The sequence below is a fragment of the Panthera leo genome, chromosome B1 (genome assembly GCF_018350215.1).
Source record: "Panthera leo isolate Ple1 chromosome B1, P.leo_Ple1_pat1.1, whole genome shotgun sequence".
In the NCBI taxonomy this organism is placed as follows: domain Eukaryota; kingdom Metazoa; phylum Chordata; class Mammalia; order Carnivora; family Felidae; genus Panthera; species Panthera leo.
In genome coordinates this window covers 79,852,084-79,873,175 of record NC_056682.1, presented here as the reverse complement: position 1 = coordinate 79,873,175, position 21,092 = coordinate 79,852,084, and the positions used below count along the sequence as shown (strand labels likewise).

Here is a 21,092-nt window from a genome sequence, read left to right as displayed (position 1 = left end):
TAATAATATTGACTCAACTCACATCAGCATTACCACTGCCTCTGTCTGTTGCTTCTCATTTGATAGGGAAAATGCAAGTCTTAGCTAGCAGTAAACGTAAAATAAATAATCATTCCTAGACCACAGATTCCAAAGAAGAAAATAAATGATACTGAAACATAGAAAGGGGTATACTGCATTTTTTTTTATAAGACTCATTGTATGATTTGCTTTTGGATACCACTTAATTTCATGGTTGAAACTAGTGTGAAAATCTCCCAACATATTTTACATTTTAAAATAAAAAATTTTGACCTGAGTTCTATTAGATGGCTGCCTTGAAGTACCTGAATTATTAAAAATAGCCTTAACATAGTCTTCCATGAAGTATGCATGCCTTTACAAGTTTGAATACATTTATTTATAAGTTAACTTTTTAAAAGTTTGTGTGCATGCAATGCATCTGTCTCTGAATATTTATGAGTGTACTTCCCCATTAAGTCAGGAGGCAGGAATGGAAAATTGTAAGAAACATTCTCAATACAGTGGACATATTCAAATCTCATGTTTTTAAAAAAATGAGTGAACCCAATATCTTAATACTTGTGTTTTTTAACCACTTTATTGAGGTATGGTTGACTTACAAAAAGCTGCACCTATTTAATTTCCACAACTTGATGAGCTTAGAGATAAGTATACACCCATGAACCATCATCACAATCTATGCCATAAATATATCCACCACACCCCAAAGTTTTTTTCCCACCCTCTTCATTATTATTCTTGTGTAAGAATCTTAATATAAGATCTACCCTCTTAGCAAATTTTTAAGTATGCAATATAGTATTGTTAACTATAGGCTCTACAGTATACAGTAGATTTTTAACTCTTGTCTGTGTTTCAAGGGTCTTTGGGTTTCAAACCATTGCTTTCAATAAGAGAAAACTGTCAATATTAAGTATCAGAGTTTATAGCCCATTAGAAGATAGGCCGATATACAGAGGAAGGAGTGGCTGGATCGTAGGATTCTTTGCAAGCCTTAATTTAGGCAAATTCTCAGATCTTGTGCCTAATTATTTAGGCTTCGTGGAAATGTCTTCAACAGGATTAAATGAAGAGGTCCCTGGTCCACTCTCTTTACAAAAAGAAAAAAAAATGCTTTCATAGATGATTGGAAAAGTATCAGAGAAGGGACAATTTGAAAAAGGAGGACTTTTCAAGTGTGTGTATTCTAAATGAAAAGGAAGTACGATAAGTGTGATCAGAAGGATGAACTGTTCCCTTGCACACTCATGATGGTTGGTGGCATCAGGTATCAACCTCCAATTTTCTGTTTGATTATCTGTGATCTTTTGACTTAGAAAATATATTTTCCTTAAAGGCTGGTGGATATTCCTTAAGAAGCACAATCCTTTGACATTGTTTTTTCCTACCATTTTGAGTTTTAATAAATGAAGGGAGAAGACCAACACAGTAAAACAATGCTGAGGTAGACATCATAATTTTGGAAACACAGAAAGATACAAAATTTCCACAGAAACACTGGATGAGGGATACTGTGCATTTCCAATTTCTACAATTCCTGTTTCTACTATGACATAAACGAATACGTCTGGTCAGTGTGGCAGTGAGATTTTTTACTTTCATGTGTCTTGAAGTTTTTCTCTACCTTTAATCTTAAAATCAGTGCAATGTATCTAGTTTATTTAATTATAATTCAGTTTAAAATGAATCCTACATTTAGGAACTTGACCTGAAGAGTTCATCATGTTCACAGGTGAATTCTCCTCTTCCTCTTTCCCATTCTCAAAGACACAGGCTTATTAAAGAGTTTATCTTAAAAGAAAAAAATTCTGCATCAAAAAGTTTTTATTTTAAAATTAACATAAAAAAATATCCCATTAGCATATTGCCTAGTATAAGTAAGTAATACCATTTCTTGTATATTCTGTTTTTATAAATGCATGGTTTTCATATTGTGACACTTATCACACACATTTTTCCCACATAACATTACATGATATTGGCAAGTATTTTTCACATGTATAATTTTTATTAGTTTACTAATTCTACTAATATTACTTAATATTCTACTAATTTACTTAAGTATTTTCTCCCTTGGGGCATGTACACTACCTTAAAATGCTTAACTTTGAACTTATTATCATTTTATTTTATATTTATTATTTTATTATGCTATTTTCTAGATATTTTCCAGGTCTAGTAACGTGACTCTAGGACTGCTGGATCCTGGGAAAAGTACATGAACATCTTCTGGATCTATTGCTCTGATACCTCTATCAGGGGTCATTTTTTTCTTTCTCTGAGATAATTAGTTTGGTGTAATGTTGGGAGATAGTATATCCCTCACATTAGCTTTGCCCAATGTCCTGGGAATGTTTAAAAAAAATTGTTTTTGGATGTTTATTTTTGAGAGAGAGAGGGACAGAACATCAGTAGGGGAGGGACAGAGAGAGGGGGAGACACAGAATCCAAAGCAGGCTCCAGGCTCTGAGCTGTCTGCACAGAGCCCAAAGTAGGGCTAGAACCCACAAACAGTGAGATCATGACATGAGCCAAGGTGGGATGCTTAACTGACTGAGCCACCTAGGCACCCCCGGAAATGTTTAAAACAAAGGACATGCCAAGAAGGGAGGATGAGAAATGTATCAGAAAGCCTAGACGGCACAAGCCACATATGGATGTGTGGGGTCCGCACAAACTTGAGATGGCATCTGCTTGGAAAACTAGTTGCTCTCCTCCTGTGACAATGTGACGTTGTTACTATTTACTGGTGCTGGCCTCAATGAAATTTCCTGAATGTGCTGACTCTGGAAGAATTTTCATCAGGATGTGTTTTCACTCCTCCCCATGGCACGCAGGACCTTGAACCCCAGATTCGGGCTGAAAAACCTTCACCACAGAAACAGTCTTTCTGGGTTTCTGCCTGCTAATATCCCAGGTGCTTGTACCACCATCTGCTGTGGTTGCTGCCTTCTGCAAATAGTTAGGTTATGCTGTCAACACAGACCATAAGTGGGAGGAAATGTTTTAATTCAATGGAAGTTGCATTTTTTTTTCTCTCTCTTTTCTCTAGCTTTTTCCAGTGTTTAACAGAAAGGTATTTCCTGACTCCCCTGGGCTCCCTTTTTCCCAATGAATCACCAAAAGCCCTTTCTACCCACTCAGTTTCCTACCCCACACTTTTAAAATAGTGCATTTTTGTACTTGCAGTAGGGTCACAATAGATAGCAACTGCTAAAGCAAAAGAGATGTTCCAATTTGCGCTGTCAGAAATGAGTGAAATTTTGTTTCACAACATCCTGGGTAATAACACTGACTTTTCTGAATTTTTTCTTCTTTTGGTTTAGCATCAGCAAATACTCTTAAGGATCCAAGATGGCCTCAAAATTCCTTGTGAAAAAATACACAGCAGCAATACTAAAACCTATAATTTATAGAGGGTCAAATTATATACCTGGCAATTCACATGGTCTGTTTCATTTATCCTTAAACAACCCCAAACAATAGATATTATTCTTCCCATTCAACTTTTAAGGAAAATAAAGATCCCAAGAGTAACTTGGCCACATCTGTAGTCTCAATGGAATTGTGGGCATGAATGAAACCTCTCTGAATTCTAACTACCTCAAAGCTATAAGGCTAGAAACAATGCATTTTTCACTCATCATTTCTTTTCACAATTGCCATTACCTGCTCATTGTCACATTGTTCAAGTGAAATTCCAGTGGTATTAATCATGAATTAAACTCTGGTTAATTAAACTCAACACACCAGTTGTTTTTCCAAACCACAAATTTGAAACTTACTTGTTCTTTCAAAAGCAGCCAGAGTATTGTTACCCTTGACACCACTCCAAGACGATGATGCATTCTTTTGGGGGGTTGTTTTTTTTTCTTTTTTTGGCCTCAGGTAAGAAGTAATTAATCTATTTGCTTAGTTAATTTCATATTTTTGAAAATCCGTAACTACAAGTTGTAGACCCAATTTTAATCTTTTAGGACAAAATGTGACTTCTTGGGAGTCAAAATGGAGAGAGCAGAATTGTATGCTATTTAAAATCGCTGTGATACATGATCTATTTTTTTCTAAATATCAAATCGCTTACTAATAGTATTTTAATGATATTGGCTTAAATAAATTAACTACTCATGTGCCACATGGTAAAAATATCTCCATATCTACACCTTCCCAGGCACACCTAGTAACATAGCATTTACTTGCTTAACTTCAAAGAACAGGAGACCATGATGGCTACAGTTTTAATTAGCAAACTGCTGCAACAGGCAAAGATAAAAATTCCTCATGAAGATAATAACTGGAATAGACTCTGATCATCAGACCCATACACTGACTTCTGTAACACATACTCACCCACACAAATGCACACACATAGACTATTTTACCTTTACTCAATAAAAACTTACACAGCCTCTATAAAACTGTTTGGAAATAATTTTGATTAACTTAACTAGATTCATAATAGTTATATAAAGATGGATGGTCTTTTTTCACATCCCAATAGCTGTGAAATATTACAAATTATACCCAGATATTACAAATTATTTGAAATTTTACTGTATTTTTAAATTGTTCTTAACGTTTATTTTTGAGAAAGAGAGACAGAGAGAGAGCACACGCAAGTAACCAGGGGAGAGGGAGAGAGAGAAGGGAACAGAGGATCTGAAGTGGGCTCTGCCCCAACGGTAGAGAGAGAGTCCAATGTGGGGCTGGAACTCACAGTGAGATCACGACTTGAGCCAAAGTCAGACGCTCAACTGACTAAGCTACCCACGCACCCTTAATTTAACTGTATTTTTAACATCTTAGTTAACCTTCATAGTTTTGCTCAAAGATCATCAGCCTCTTGATTGTGTTTCTTCTTAATACTTTACTGTCCCCTGCTTCATGTTTTAATAGAAAAAAAAAAATCTCTCCTTTCTCTGAATTCCCAGAACCTGTCAATACAACTCTCCTGTTATAATAACTTATCACCTTCCACCTAACATTGGAGTTATTTATGTACACTTCTCACCTGCTGTGCTAAATTGCAGGTGTCTTGAGGCTAGTTCGCGTGCCCACTGTGAATCCACATAATTAAAATAAGGTGGGTTACTAATTTGAAAATTCAAGGTTTTTGGGGGTTTTTTTTCTTTTGTTTTGCTTTTTCAAAATGAAAGTTTTTACTCAATAGCAGAAGCTGGGGCTAAATATATCCTGGTGCTTTCCAGACTTATACTTACACTTAACTTCTCCCGATATATACACTTAAAACGGTTAGGATTAAATCAACTCTTTTCCTCTCGCTTGTTCAAAACTTTGCATTGAGAGCAATAATGAGGAGCAGAGAAATGAACACCAATTCTACTCCTTTTTTACATGTGATTTGCTATAATAACACTAAAATTAGATTTTACAAAGGAGAGAGAAAGAGAACGACAGAGAGATTGATTCACACTGCCCCAAGTTATTTCCCTGAGGAATATAGGCTTCTTTCCATTAGGTGATCAAATGCAAGAAGAAGGGGACAAGGGATTCTTTATGCCAGAGATTTAATTGAAACAGCAAGGCATGACCTAGAGCAAAACAGCAATTAAAAGCCCATTGTACAGTTCCTACCCACTGCCCAGCGGCCAGCAATTGCTGAGTTTCCATCGCTTCATGGAAGCCTGACTTTTGATGCCATTGTCTAGGAAGTGATTTTTACTGTTCCAGAGGAGACAACTCCCTTGAAATCACCTTGGTTCTGTTTAATTGCTTAAAATTCAATAACTTCTTATAATCTATAAAAATGCAATGCATCACTTGGAATATTTCTTTAAAATGCCTTTCAGGAAAAAATAAAGAACTACTATTTTCACTTTTTTTCATATCAAAAAAAGGTTCAGGACAAAATCATGACCTTCTATAATAATAAAATATCATCAACAAAAAGATTTTTTTTAACAATTCAAAACTTTGTAGTAGGAACTAAATATACTGAGTATTTGCTATATACCAGGGTTGATTCTGTTAGCAGAATACTCTCTATATAAGGAATATTTCCACTTCCAAGGCCCAGATATACACATTCTCTCATTTCCTGTAGCTTTTTCAATGTCAAATGTATAGCAAGAATTCAAAGAAAGTGAGGCTAAAATCTATTTATTTAAGACTTCCAGCAATTTATTAGACTCTTTTTTACCCTTCCTTCTAGCTAGATTAGATTGCAAACATATAATTAATCATTAGTCTGTAAATGTTCAACAATGTAATAATTTTGTTTGACTTACTTTTCTGTGCAGGGGAGAAAAGCAGAATTCACTTAAGGGCATACGGTTTAAACCAGATCTTTTTTTTGTTGTTGTTGTTGTTTTTAATAATTATTCATTTTTGAGAGACAGAGACAGAACATGAGTAGGGAAGGGAGGGACAGAAAGGGAGACAGGATCTGAAGCAGGCTCCAGGCTCTGAGCTGGCAGCACAGAGTCCGATGCAGGGCTCGAACTCATGGACCAAGAGATCATGACCTGAGCTGAAGTCAAAAGCCCAACCGACTGAGCCACCCAGGGTGTCCTGAAAGCAGATCATTCTTAATTCGTCATAAGGACACACCTACACATCTTTTATTATCTAATGTGGGCTTTTTTACTCTTAAATAAAGTGATATTTAATCAATTATTTCTTCAATTAAATATATTTATGCTTTAATTAAAAGAGGTGGCAAAACATTGATCGAGTGACTATTTAGCTAGGTTTGAGACGATGGGAGGAGAAAAAGGGAAGAAGGAGGGGGAGAAGGAAATAAAAATAAAAGAAGGAACAACTAAATAATATTTATTAAATTTTGAGCATTATGCTAGGAATGATCACCTACTGTCCTTTTTGTAATATTGATACAGGTACTATGAAGGAGGATTATGATTCCTCCCATTTTACAAATAAGGATGAGGAACAGAGATATTAAGTACTTCCCTAGAGCCACAGAACCAGTGATTCCAAGAACTGGGTTTGGAACCAATTCCATGTGTTGCAAAAGTATACATTCTTTCTTACCAGTTCTTTTTTAATTTTTTTTAAGTTTATTTATTTATTTTGAGAGAGAGAGAGCACGCACGCTCATGAGTTGGGTAGCAGCAGAGAGGGAGGGAGAGAGAATTCCAAGCAGGCTCCACGCCGTCAGCACAGAGCTCCACATGGGGCTTGAATTCACGAACGATGAGATGATAACCCCAGCCGGGATCAAGAGTCAGATGCTTAGCCGACTGAGCCACCCAGGCACTCCTACATTCTTTCTTTTGTACTGTGCTGTCTTGAACATTACTCAGTGAGATAGCATCAATAAAAAATTTTAGTCTAATTATATTGTTTAAATTGTTAAATAAAACTTTTTGCCAATTAAAAGATCTCTAGTGCTAATTATTAATAACTAATAATAATTGAATGAGATTCTCCCCCAAGACACTTTTTATAATAAATGACAAAAGTAAATGTTGCCTTGACATCTACACAATATATGACTCAAAACATTCCTGTAATTAAGAATAAAGTTCAACAGCCATCTGCGTTGAACAACCAGCGTTAAGACACTGGTTAGGCGTCTGACTTTGGCTCAGGTCATGATCTCATGGTTCACAAATTTGAGCCCCGCATCAGGCTCCGTACTGACCGCTCAGAGGCTAGAGCCTGCTTTGGATTCTGTGTCTCCCTCTCTCTCTGCCCCCTCCCTTGCTTGTGCTCTGTCTCCCTCTCTCCCAAAAATAAAAAATAAAATATAAAAAGAATAAAGTTCAATTAATACTGAATGGGTGCCAAATGGAAAAGTTTAAATCACGTATGTCACATAAAAAAATAGAAGTCTGAATGACATCTTATCCTTTGCTTTTGAAAAATACCCTAAATATGCTGAAAATAATTTCAAATCTACTCTCTCTTGTATAAGATAGGAACAGAGCAGCAATATTGGAAGCATGTAAGTGTTAACGAGCAAAAAAATCAAGGTGCCCATCTTGAATACCTTGGAGAAACACAAAGATTCACCACTATAAATTATTAACAGAATGAAATAAATGCATGAATAAAGCAAAGTTTCTGAATCCTTGGGCAGATCAATTTTAAATTAGTTTAGGAAGGGTCCTGACATCTGCCTGATTGAATGGTTTAAAGAAAAACTTGAAGTCATTCAACTACTAGTTGTTTGGGTTTTTTGTTTTTGTTTTTGTTTTTGTTTTTAACTGTGTTGACAAATTATTCACTTGGCTAAAATTTTTCAACTGCCCAATCTAAAGCCTTGTGTTAGATTTGTTATTTTGCTGTGTCTTTTCAGCATGTCCATGGTACTTCTAACAACAGAATCCTACTTTCCTCTGGAAAGCCCATTTCTTGTAATTCAGGTGGGGTGAACCTGCCTGTGGCCACATGGTGATGCTATAATCATAGCTGGCCAGTCAGAATACTCCCTCTTTATTCCAACCATAATGACTGGATGAGCACATGACCTAATGAAAGTCAGTCAGAGGAGTATTTGATCAGATTTGATGTATGTAATCTTGTTGTGACAGTCTTTCTTCCTTTTAATCAAAATTCAAAAGGATATATTCTTGGTGCTCCTTTTCCTACCACATTGAGTACCTGCCTGCCTGAGAAATAAATCAATAGAAAAGCAAGGTGAAAGGATACAAAAACAAGTCCCCAAGGATGTCATTTGAAACCCTGAATCTATCTGTACCTCAAGCTGATCCATTCTTGGATGGATGACTGTAGATTTCAAAATATTCCCCTTATTATGCTTAAGACACTTTGAGTTGGAGTTCTATCCCTTGCAACCAACAGACTCCTAACAAATAAGAGTGTGAGCTCACAAATACTGTGAGCTATTATGCAGTATCTTTTCTTACTTTTAGGAAACTATCAGGTAATACGAAGCTAGACCAATGTATTCAGAATCATTAGAGATATCTCAATTTTCTTTTCAACAATACTTCTGAGAGCCTGAAAAGAAAACCAATATTCAATTTAATTCAATTGTACTATCAAAGTAACTAGGTTGTTCTACATAGACACTCAGCTAAGTTCATGCAAATGCTTTCTGTATCGTGAAATTTTAGAATAAAAAAAAAAAGGATCCTGGAGTGCCTCTTCCCCTGTCCTCATTTTAGAGATAAGGAATCTGAATGGGGTGCCTTGGCGGCTCAGTAGGTTAAGCGCTGGACTTCAGCTCAGGTCATGATCTCGCAGTCCATGAGTTTAAGCTCTGCGTTAGGCTCTGTGCAGACAGCTCAGAGCCTGGAGCCTGCTTTGGATTCTGTGTCTCCCTCTGTCTCTGCCCCCTCCCCCGCTAACACTCTGTCTCTTTCAAAAATAAACATAAAAAATTAAAAAAAAAAAAAGGAATGTGAAGTCCGACAATATTAAGTGAATTGTCCAAAATCATACAGCTAGTTACTGACAATACTGGAATGAAACTAAAGTCTGCATCCATAATTTAACAGAAATTATAAAATTATACCTATTACAGTATTCATATTATTCTGAGATGAAGTGACTAGAGAACTTAATAGAATATTATCATTTTTAAAATAGGAAATTAGCTTAGTAAAGCACACAAGTGATTCTGCTTATTTATCCACTGGGGTGGTTCCATTAATTCTTCTGAAATGAGGATGTACTAAATGAGCCAAAATTCCATTAAACACACACAAAGATAAATGACCTGAAATGATCTCCCTGTAATGCTTTTTTTTCTCTTTATAAATAACTACCAGATAGAGAAGAATAAAAATAATGATATTCTAATGGGAACTAGTAAATTCTATTAGATATGAAAGCTAAATTATAATCTAAGTAAAAAAATGTTGATATAAAATTATGGTTTTTGTTTTGGATAAGGATGGCCTACCATTTGTCCTCCAAGTTGATAGGACAGATCTAATAATAATTCAATTCCAGGAACCAGACAATATACGTATAGAATTCTAGCAAACAACCTTTTTGACCAAGTTATTAGATGTCCATGGGTTGGATCAGATTTTGTTTCTACACATCCTTATTCATTATTTTTTAAAAGTAGAGGGCTCATATGACTGCTCCAATAGACATAATTACTATAAAATGTTTAGCCTGCATTTGTGGATTTTTAAACCAATTCTCTAATCCTCAGTCAAGAAGTCCTATTAAATCAAAAGTGAACTAAGTATTTTCCCCTGGAATTGTTACATAATTGCTTGGGAGTAAATCTGTAGCCCTAGAAAGTGAACCAAAAAAGAAATTATGTACACCCAAATTAGCCACAAGGAAATGAAGGAAGTTCAATGGGATAAGGACAACTTCTAAAGCTAAATTAATATTCATTTAAAAGCTTTTCCTCCAGCATTTAAAAAATTTTAAACTATTTCATTGAAAGATACCTAATATTATTAACCCTTTGTCACAATCTATTTCTAGTAGGTCAACCAACTCAAAATCAGCTCAGATACTGTTTTTACTTTTTGTCTGCAAAAAGTAAATGCAATCTCATAATAAAATGTTTTCATAAATTCTTAATACATCTCCAATGGCCAAACTTTGAAGGAGTAAAATAGTGAACATATCGTCCATAGAATTAAAATGACGAAAGGTCTAAATAATGATTTTTTTTCAACCACAATCACACCATTTTTCTATATCATCAAAATATAATGATTAACTGGCATTTATAAAATGGCTAGATTAGTTTCTAATCTATATAGTTTCTCTTTCTTAAGGTCTCCTACAACACTCCTTAGCAGATAGGCAGAGGCAAATGCTATCCCCGCAAATCTGCCTGTCTTCCAATTTCCTTGCTTTGCCCCTTCCCTCCAGGCTGTCACGCTAAGGAATCCTCTCCTCTCTCTAGTTCCTATCTGGCCCTCTTTGCCCCAAATTCCCAGGAAGTTTACAAATACTATTCATATCTTCAAAATAGACACACAGACTTTTTCACACTTTTAAACCATCAACTCTCTCCTTACAGAATGATAAAATCATTTAGCCCACTGACTGTTCTACTCACCAGTCAAGGAAAGTTGGCAAGTGGCTATTTCAACGTGCGCGAATACAGGTTCTTCTTACTTGGTTATTACCAATTATCTTTGTGCCTAAAACAACGTGCGGTTTGGAACCCTGCTACTTTTCGCATGCTGCCCAGGTACCTGCATCTAGGAAAATTGTTCTGCCTCATTCCCACCCAGAGCCTTGTTGCTGTAGTCTTCCAGGATTCTGTTGGCATTGGGGTGCTTAGTGTCAGCCAGACTCTAGGACAGCTGCTAATTGTCACACAGGGCCTTCAATTGCAAGAAACAAAGAGACGAGATTTTTATTAAAATTTTGAAGGAGACTATGTGTTTTTCTCTCATTGGCAAAATGTTACTATAAATCAGAGGACTAAAATCTGAAGGCTTACTGGTCCAGTGACTCTACTTAAATGTCAACATATTCATGGTGCTGTTCTGTCGCTGCCCTTCTCTCTCTTTTTTTTTTAAGAGAAAGTTTTCCCCACATACCGTAGTTTTAAAGTGCAAATAAATACAAGACCCAGTCACTGTTTGGATTCAGTGTTTTCACTTGGAACCAGTGCCTTACAGATTATGACATGCAGCACACAGAAAATGGGATTAGAAAAGGTGCTGTGGCCATAGGGTTGTCCTCGGGCTGTAGAAGGCAGGGAAAACCCTTCATTATTCTTCCCCTCAGACTGAGGAAGCTCATGATAGCTATGTGTCACCTCTAATGTCATCGTCTCCCTCTCAGGCTTTGTCTCCCTGTCTCCTCCTTCCCTTCACTGTCTTTCCCCCTCCACCCCTCCTCCTCTCTCCCCTTGGCTCCCAGGACCAAAGAAAGGCAGAAGAGCTGAAGAGTGGATCCACCATTCCCTAATGAATTAATAACCATGCCCAGCCCCAATACAAGCCAGAAAGGACTTTTCAATTCCAAATAGGGTGGGTGTTCAGAATCCTTAAAAGATGTACATTAAAAGTTAAAGAGTTTGGTTTTTATTACTGCTGTGAAATCTGTTCAAATATTTAGTTCTTAAAAAGGGGGGGGGCTCAATCATTGTTACATAGATCAGTGTTAATGTCAGCTAATTTTTAAAAATACACAAAGAAAAGTCACAATGGAAATAAAAAAAGAAATCACCGTTTCTATCAATGCTTAAGGTTAGAACAGAGGGCTATCAATACAGCTGTGCTACAGCCAAATGTGTAAGAGTTCACTTTTTTCCTACTACATAGAGGGGAAAAAATGGTGTTGTTTGAAATTATAGCCAAATCTCCTAAGTTAACAAAGGGTCAGGCAGGTTTTGCCTAAACAACCACAGAACAGCTTTCTCATGACCAAGCTAAATAACATATTTCCTTGATAGTCACGGTTATGGCACTTCTTGCTATTCAGAGCACAGATATACTAGCAAAGACAGGAAAAGAAAACATAAAAGAAAGCAGCACTAAAAGTCATTTTATAAATTTATACAATTCCCCATAAGAAACTGATCAGAGGTTCTCAGTTTAGCTTTCTAGTCACTGCTTATCCTGCAAAAACAGACCCCTCCACCTGGATGAAAAGGTAACTTGTACAAGGTCTTTATTTCCAGTAAACAAAGGATGCTCCACGACACAGCTAGGACTCACTGAAACAGGGGCTCTTCGGGCAACGGGATTCGACAAAAGTATTCAGCAAACAAGAGTCATCAAACATCGCTTTTCTGAAGCTCTTATTTTGCATTGCTTACTGAATTTGGGTGACAGACAATATACGTATGTAAAGTAAGGAATAAATTCTGATAAGGACAAGCTCAGGAAATGAAGAGCTAAGGCAGGTACACACACACACTCATACGCACACACACATACACAAGGCATAACTGTGCACTCTGGACACTCTTTTGCTCATGTTTGCTATATGAACAGGCAAAAGAAAAGTATTCAAATGGTCAATATATAATTGAAGTTATTTTATTAGTCATCTAAGTAAATGCAGAACCATGAAAAAATAAACATCAACTTGCAAAAGTAGACTTAATGATTAATGCTAGAATAAATATTTTCCACAATTTAATATAAGGCCCTATCAATTTTATTCCTTAGTGTTAAGAAAGGGACAATATATTGAAGCCACTTATGCTGCTAGCTGATTAGCTGATGCAAAAAGGGAAATTAGGAACAAATTTTTCCTTTTCAAGACATTCATGAACCTGACTTTGAAGCCGAAGCAAGTGGGATGGAAAGATTCTAAATGATCCCAAAATGTAAATTAGCATTCGTTCATTCATCACACAAAATTTAGATGTTAAAGTGCTTTATTGAAAGGAAATGGACATATGCCCCCAACCCAGCAACCCTTCGAATATATATCCTCTCAGGTCCACAACAACATATGGATAGGACTATTCCCAGAATTACTGTTTATGGTTGCAAATAGAGGGAGAAACAACAGTATCCACTTCTAGGGAATGAGAAAATATCAAATATGCATACGATGGAGTACAAAATCAGAGGCAGAACTCATAAGCCAGACTTACACTTAGCAACATAGAAATGATTCAAAAACATAATTAAACATAATTTTAAATTTTTACAGTAAATTTGAAATTTATAGCATAATGCCATTTATATAAATGTTAAACTGTATTCAAAACAACACTCTATATTTTGAAGGGTGTACTTAAATGTGTCTACATGTATAATTTTATGTGTGCTTCTATACATACACACATATATGAGACATGAATTGGAAGAATGTACATTAAGTACATTGGAGCAAGTGTCTATGGGGCAAGAGAATAGGAGTGGAGATTGGGGAATCACATGGGAAAACAAAATGAAACAACAGAGGCTTGTACCAGCCAACCTCTGACAGAGGGAGCCATGAATGAGGACCATGGTTGATTCAATTCTGTGGGCTTGACAAAAACATTTTTAAATGGGGTTTGGAGCCATAGTTATTGATGTTAGGATAAACCAATATATTCAAATAACTAGTCATATCTAAAGAGAAAACTCATCCAGGTGCCTGGGTGGGTCAGTCAGTTACCAACATCCAATTCTTGAGTCTGGCTCCGGTCACGTGAGACAGAGCCCTGTGTTGGGCTCTGCACTGACAGCAAGAGCCTACTTGGGATTCTCTGTCTCTCCTTCTCTCTCCCTCCCCCATACTCACATGCTCTCTCACTCTCTCTCTTTCTCAAAAAAATAAACTTTAAAAAAATTTAAGGGGTGCCTGGGTGGCTCAGTCAGTTAAGTGTCACTTAGGCTCAGGTCATGATCTCGTGGTTCGTAAATTCGAGCTCCTTGCTGGGCTCTGTGCTGACAGCTTAGAGCCTGGAGCCTGCTTCAGATTCTGTGTCTCCCTCTCTCTGCCCCTCCCCTGCTCGCACTTTCTCTCTCTCTCTCTCTCTCTCTCTCTCTCTCTCAAATAAACATTAAAATTTTTTTAAATTTTTTTAAAAAGATAAAATTCATCTGTGACATTGTAAAAGACAACAAAAAATTATAGATTGGTGATATCCTTAAGCCATAGTATTTACAGTCAAGTACAATTTGGAAATCTTAAAAATCTTAACACTGAAATTTTTCATTTGCAAAATCTATTTATGGGTCTGATTACATTAAAACACATGGGGGGGAAGAAAAAGAAAGAAAAAATCACAGTAAGTAAAGTCCATCTGAACAGTTCACCACAGCAACAGCGCTCACACAGCATGTTTGGATCTAACTTCTGGAATCAGGGTTATCCCGTAGATAGCCACCAATTCCTGCAACAGGCAGTTACATCAGGTAGCAATTTCACTGCTTTGCTACGTGTCTGTGGATTGAGCAAGCGGAGAAGAAAAGCAATTTATATACAAATTCTGCCTCAATTCTCTCTAGCTGTTTAGGGTGAAAGAGTGGGGTTTGATCTGAGTGAAAACAAGGTCATGTCCCGGTTCACTTTATATCAATCAGAAATAGCTACACTGTATGTTGTCTGATAAAAGTTTACAAAATTCTGTGAAATGTAAACCACCTTGTTAAAAGCAACTAATCAAAGTCATTCTGAGTGACTCATAATAGTTACCCAACCAGATGCTAATATGGAAACTAGAGAGTCTCTGTGACTTTTATCATTCTACTATCTTTCAAAATACTTCACTGTTATTTCTACTTCCAGTGAAAATATGTACATGTTGATTAAATAATTATAGTTACAATATCTGATACATTATATTACTTACATAATAGAAGCAATATTTAAAATGTATTGACCTAGGTCTTCACTGGTAAGGAATTTGAATTAAATAATATATAAAAACGGCTAGTACTAATTTGTTTTTTCAGCAAATACATCTTGGGAACATCATCCCTTTTTAAATCCATTATCTCTACTCATTTTATCATTACTTGTAACATTGGTTATATGAGAGTGCCTTGAGAAGTTACTGGAATCACACAAATGTCAATAATTATAAATGAAGTGAATTCTTATAAGGAGAATAATAACTTATTTGAAGGATAATCCATGTCCATCAACCATATCATTATCTCAACATTATAAAAAATTGCTGAATTGAGAAAAAAGTTACACATAAGAAATTATAAACATCAACCACTATGAGAACTGACCAACAAATTAATACCTATAAAATTCCCGCTTTAAACTAGTTACGGGAAGCTACACAATGAAAATGAATATACAGCAAAACACACCAACTAAAAAGGCCCCAATGACACGTAAACTTCAGAATGTGTATTTTTAGGAAATGAAAGCAAAGTTTAGGTAACAATTCACTGACCACACACACAAAAGTAGCAAAACCCAGGGTATTCAACCCATCGTCTCAAACAGTTTGTTTGACAAGACGTATAAATCAAATCACCATATTCGTAAGTGACCACAAAGCCATATTTTATGGCTTGGCCCTATGTAGATGAAACCACAGGTAGGTGAATTAAGAAATTTACTTCCTATTGTCTAATATTTCCCTGTTAGGAGATGGTCTATGAATTGTGAGGAATAAAAATCTAAGAGTATTACATATTACCTATTTTTTAACACTAAAAAATGTGCACATATCAAGCAGGTTCTCAGTTAAATGGTCACACCAGAAAGCTTATCTGAAATTTCTACAATAAATGGCCACCTTAAAAGTTTTAAAAAATACTGAGAAGTACTGAAAAATTTTTGTTGGGTTTTTCTTTTTTTTCCCTCTCCCCTTTGCAACAGAATGAGGGAATGAAGCATTTTTCTTGGACACTGAGTATAATTATAACTAATCATCTCCTTCTCCTTGGAGCAACATTCGTTGACGTTCCTTCATTTTAGGGTGGCTGGCTGACACAATTCAAATATAATTACTCTTCTTGCATGATAAACTCCAGCACCGTGAGCAAATACAGTATGTCTCATTGTCAAGTATGGCTAGACAGCAGCAGTGTAATATAGACCTTTCAAGCCCTAGTGTAGCCCCCTGCCTTTGAAATCTGTGTGAGATGACAAAACTGACTTTCATTTCCCTTGGACTTTCTCAAGGTATCCTTATTAAGAAAAAAAAAAGCCTAAAACCCATAAATTTAATCTACTGCCTGCCAATCACAATGGTTTCTGCTGTCAGACACTCATGATACATAACCACAAAATTTAAATGTTATTGTTTCATACAAGAAGAAAACGTTGCTCATGACTACCCCAAACAGTCATGTGACAATTCAGTGCGTTTCCTTTGTTTGCCTCTTCCACCACTGAACAATAGCAAGAGCAGGGAACCTGTAACCGATGGACCAAATGTGGAAGGAGCTACACAATAATAAACGCGAAAGTAGATCATTTTTCCTAGCTATCTCATGAGAGACAAGTGCATGAAGAGAGAAAGTTTCTTTCCTAACATGTGTTTTATTTCAGATTAATAGTGATGCTTATTTCATTCTCAAATGACTTCTCATTTTTAAGAAATCAAACTTATAACTGGGTGATCACTGGAAAACAACTTTAGCCAACTCTTGAAAGAGAAATAGTAACAATAGTGTAAAAAAAAAAAGGACAAAGAACATCACATAGTCATGAATGTTGAGTTTCTGGAAAAAACAAAGGCTTGAAATTTAAAATGAAAATTTTCAACATGGCCTACCAACACTAAAGAGCTGTGTTTTCATTAACATGGTAAACTATATGGCTTTCTCTCATATGTTCTGATTAGTGGTTTTAAGAAAAATACATTACTATGGATAGCCACAAATACAAACTTGACATTTTGTCCCTTATTGAATTATAGTGAAAAAGCAAATGTAATTTTTACCTATTATTTTCTAAGACAGTGTTTCACATGGGCCTTCTGACACTGGATGTGTTTTCATCTGAGTATATGTAAACTCCCTTTCTCTAAGTATGCAGCACTGTACATGGAACCACATCACATCACTGTCTGTGTGTTTATCTCATGCTACCATGGGGACAATTATAGGCAGCTGGCTCTTTATTCCTTGACCTCCAAAAAACATTTAAAGTCACCATCGACGGTTTTCATTAGTAGTGGATAGACTCAGCAAACGAAGAATCAGATGCTGATGATGGGCTCTTTTGTTTCTTGGGTGGGAAAACAACTTGGCTCAGCACATCCCTGGCCTCATTCCTCCATGATGGGAAACAGTGGAATCTAAATAAAGTTATATCAAATTGAAAACAACTTTTGTTTGCTCTACACATAAGAGCAAACCCTCAGCAATTTTTCCTTCCAAAATAGGCAAAATTCTATTCCACAACTCAACTGGAGAAAGGGTTCACTCTAGCCACTCAGTAATGATCAAATATATGTGGCTAGCAGCAACTGAAGGAGACATGTATGTAAAATAACACGGAACCTTTGATCCCTATATTTGCAAGAGCTGACCGGCTTGTTGTAAGAGAATGCCAGTTGTAGTAAATGTATAAATAGTCAAAACAGAAGAAGCTCACTGCCGGAATCTTAACTTAATGTGTTTACCAATAACCTGGAAAATCCAAATTTAACTCTGTGGCAGAACAGGACCTCTAAGGTAAAAAGAGAGGACACTCATCTTCTTACAACACAAGGTCATTCTCTTAGGGAAAGTCTAATGGTCTGCAAAGGACTTCTTTGTTTTCAACAGGACACTATTCTAGCAATCAACAATGCAGTCACACTAAAATACCTCGATGCCTTTCTCCTTTGTTATAGACAAAGCTCCCACTGAAGCCTTTTCAACAGCGGCCCCATTTTCAATTTAACCTTCTCCTTTCCCTAGAAACAGGACTCTACCCCTCTGAAAGTGGCAAATCCACTGTTCTGATTTGGGACATTCACCTGATCCACATTTGTCCCTTGGATGCATTTATACCTAGACTTCTTTGGGTAGGCTGCCCAAATGCAGAAGTCCTCTAAAAATCAAACCAAATAAATTTACAAACCCATCATGGGGAATCACAAAACATACTTGGTTTAATATTCTTCTTTAAAGTTTAGTGAAAGGAATAAAAAAGAGACATGAATTTGTGATCTAACTCCTCGATCTTTTTTTTTTCTTCATTATCACAATTGCCCTCAGTCAAATCTCTGCTGCCCACGTAGCTTAGTCCTAAACCCTAATAAGCCCAACTTCACTCGAATGACCTACTACCCATAAAAAATCTAAAACTCAGCAGTTTGAACTAAAGCGAACTGGTTATATAAGGGCAGTCTGAGCCCAAAAATAAAATAAAAACAAACCGAACAAGAACAGGTGACTGAGAGATTTGCATTTGGTTTGCCATGTTGCTTCTACTCAAAGGCTGAAAATTCTTCGCCTTGCGTATTTAAATATGCATCAGCTCAGAAGAAGTTACACAATGTTTCCATCAGCAGAAGATGTGGCACTTAGAGAAAGCATCAGGAAAATAAAAACTACAGACAAAATAGGGTGTATTTGCATATTTCACTTGAAATTAGGCTATGTTGCAGCATATTGGAAACTCATATGCATTGGATGTCAGCTGAGTTACTTTTCTTTCCCCCCAAGGTGACATTGGTGCTTGTCTTACCAAATATGATGCAACTGACAAGTGTTTTCATGTAAGGAAGATATATGCCTCCCATCACCTTGTCAAGCTGAGTGAAGGCAAACTCCAGCACATCCTTTCACAAGTGATTAGGTGGTCGGAGTCATTAAAAGTCATAAAGTTAGACTGCAGCAGTGTGCCATGCATATATATGAACTCATCCAAAGCTGTCCTCCTTGAAGCAGGTGATAGCTCTCAACTTTGCCTCTGACCGAGTCATAAATTCTTGGCTGAGCTTTCTTTCTCTTAGCATACCTTTGAAATTATACTGAACAGTTAGTGCTACTTTGGCCAGTCTCATTGTCTCCTGCTTTCCTAGCCAAGCCTCTAACAACTAGAGGTCCAAACATCTGACTGTGGTACATGAACACAAAATAAACCACCAGGTTGTCATTGTTTTTTCTCTTCCATAGCACTTTTAACATTTTCAAAGTACTTTACAAATTCTTGTCAATTAGCCTACTTGAAGACTGTATAAAAAGGCAACAAGAAAAAGAGTGGTATTATTTAATCTACAGGAGGAAATTAAGGCATAGACAGCTGAAGTGACGTGGCCAAGAGTCTGCACCATTTTGGCTAACCAGGAGCTCAGAACAAAGTCTAAATTCTTATGTTATAAGCTTTTACAATCATTCCACTTTCAGCCTCATCATTTCCCAGTAAATAAATCTGATTTGCTATAAAAGAGAAATACACATATTATAGCTGAGATAAGAATTTAAAACTCTGAAAATGTACCATTTAAATGTATCATGAATTCAAAATTTCTGCCCTAAATTCTTCAAAAATTCTGCCCTAAAGAACTAGTTAAGTGCATGAGCAAAAATGTATGCACAAGATGTTCAATACATCATTATTTATAATAATTAACACCTACTAACAATCCAGGCGTGCAAAAATAGGGAATTCTTAAGGTTCTCTAATGAAATAGTACACATCCAAAACAGATCTCTGAAGAATTTTTAAAACTAAAGGAAATAATCATGATATAATGTTTATGAAAAAAAAAAAGCAAACCATAATACTTAAAGATCTCAACTATGTTAAACATAAAAATATGCAGGGGGAAAGGGACTAGAAAAAAACAGAATACTAACAATATTTACCTCTATGTTTAGGGATTGCAGGCAATTTTCACTTTCCTTTTTAGAACCTGTGTAGATTTTCCAAATTTTCTACAATGAGTATCACTTACTTTCTTAATTAGAAAAAGAAAAGAAAAGAAAACATTTATGTTTCTGAGTGAATGCATAAGAAGCTACCCACATTCCAGAGGCCTCTTGCAAATCATCCCAACACAGACTACTCAATAATAAGCAATCTAAATGCTTTCTAAAATTTATTACAGCAATGTACTCACTCAGAATGGAGTCATTGCTTGCCCTGAGTGCATGAGCTTTGTCTCATTATGGATCTGATATAGTGGCCAATGTACTTTTAAGACACGGTACCTGAATGGACCTTGATGGGCCAGAGTGCTTTTCCTAGAATAATTTCATTTCCCTATAAATGCCTAAAAGTTTGTTCATCCAGCATAGATTGGATGTAATCATAATTGAAGAGTGTGGTGACGAAGGAGAAGTTGAAAGGCTCTTTTCAAACTCTCCAACTTTAATAAAACAATTTTAAGCTTTGAGCACTACAGCAATCAAGAACAACTTCTCGGGCTAATTAACGAGATGCAAATAAACTCATTTCAGCTTACATAAAGGTCATTAAAGGAAAAGTTTCTAACCATCAGACATTTAAAAAGATAAAAAGCCAAAACTGGGATGCATGTGCCCTTGTATAATCTGTTATATTTCCTTTTCCATTGTTCTAGGCTAACAACAAAATATAAAAACGCCCATGCTATTGACTATGTTAATATAGAAACAGAACATTCTGTATACCTACCAAGTAGACTATACATGTGTAAGAACTTGATTCTTTCCACCAAACATATGGATATAACTTTCAAGCCCACCATCATCATCATATGGAGCAGATAGTTGAAGTAAATTTCTTGCTCATGACTCTATAGTTGAAATCTTTTAAATATTCAAGCCTATCAAATATGTGGCTGAGAAACTTTT

The 21,092-nt window shown here is 36.1% G+C and overlaps 1 long non-coding RNA gene across 1 annotated transcript; it reads right to left on the bottom strand.

Annotated features, from left to right (window-relative positions):
* Nucleotides 1-1,663: 1,663 nt before the first annotated feature.
* LOC122216973 lies at nucleotides 1,664-20,205 on the bottom strand. The gene is made up of 3 exons (XR_006201220.1): nucleotides 20,124-20,205; nucleotides 11,009-11,279; nucleotides 1,664-1,815 (listed from the first exon to the last, which is right to left on the bottom strand). It is a non-coding gene; the product is annotated as an uncharacterized LOC122216973 (long non-coding RNA).
* Nucleotides 20,206-21,092: the final 887 nt, after the last annotated feature.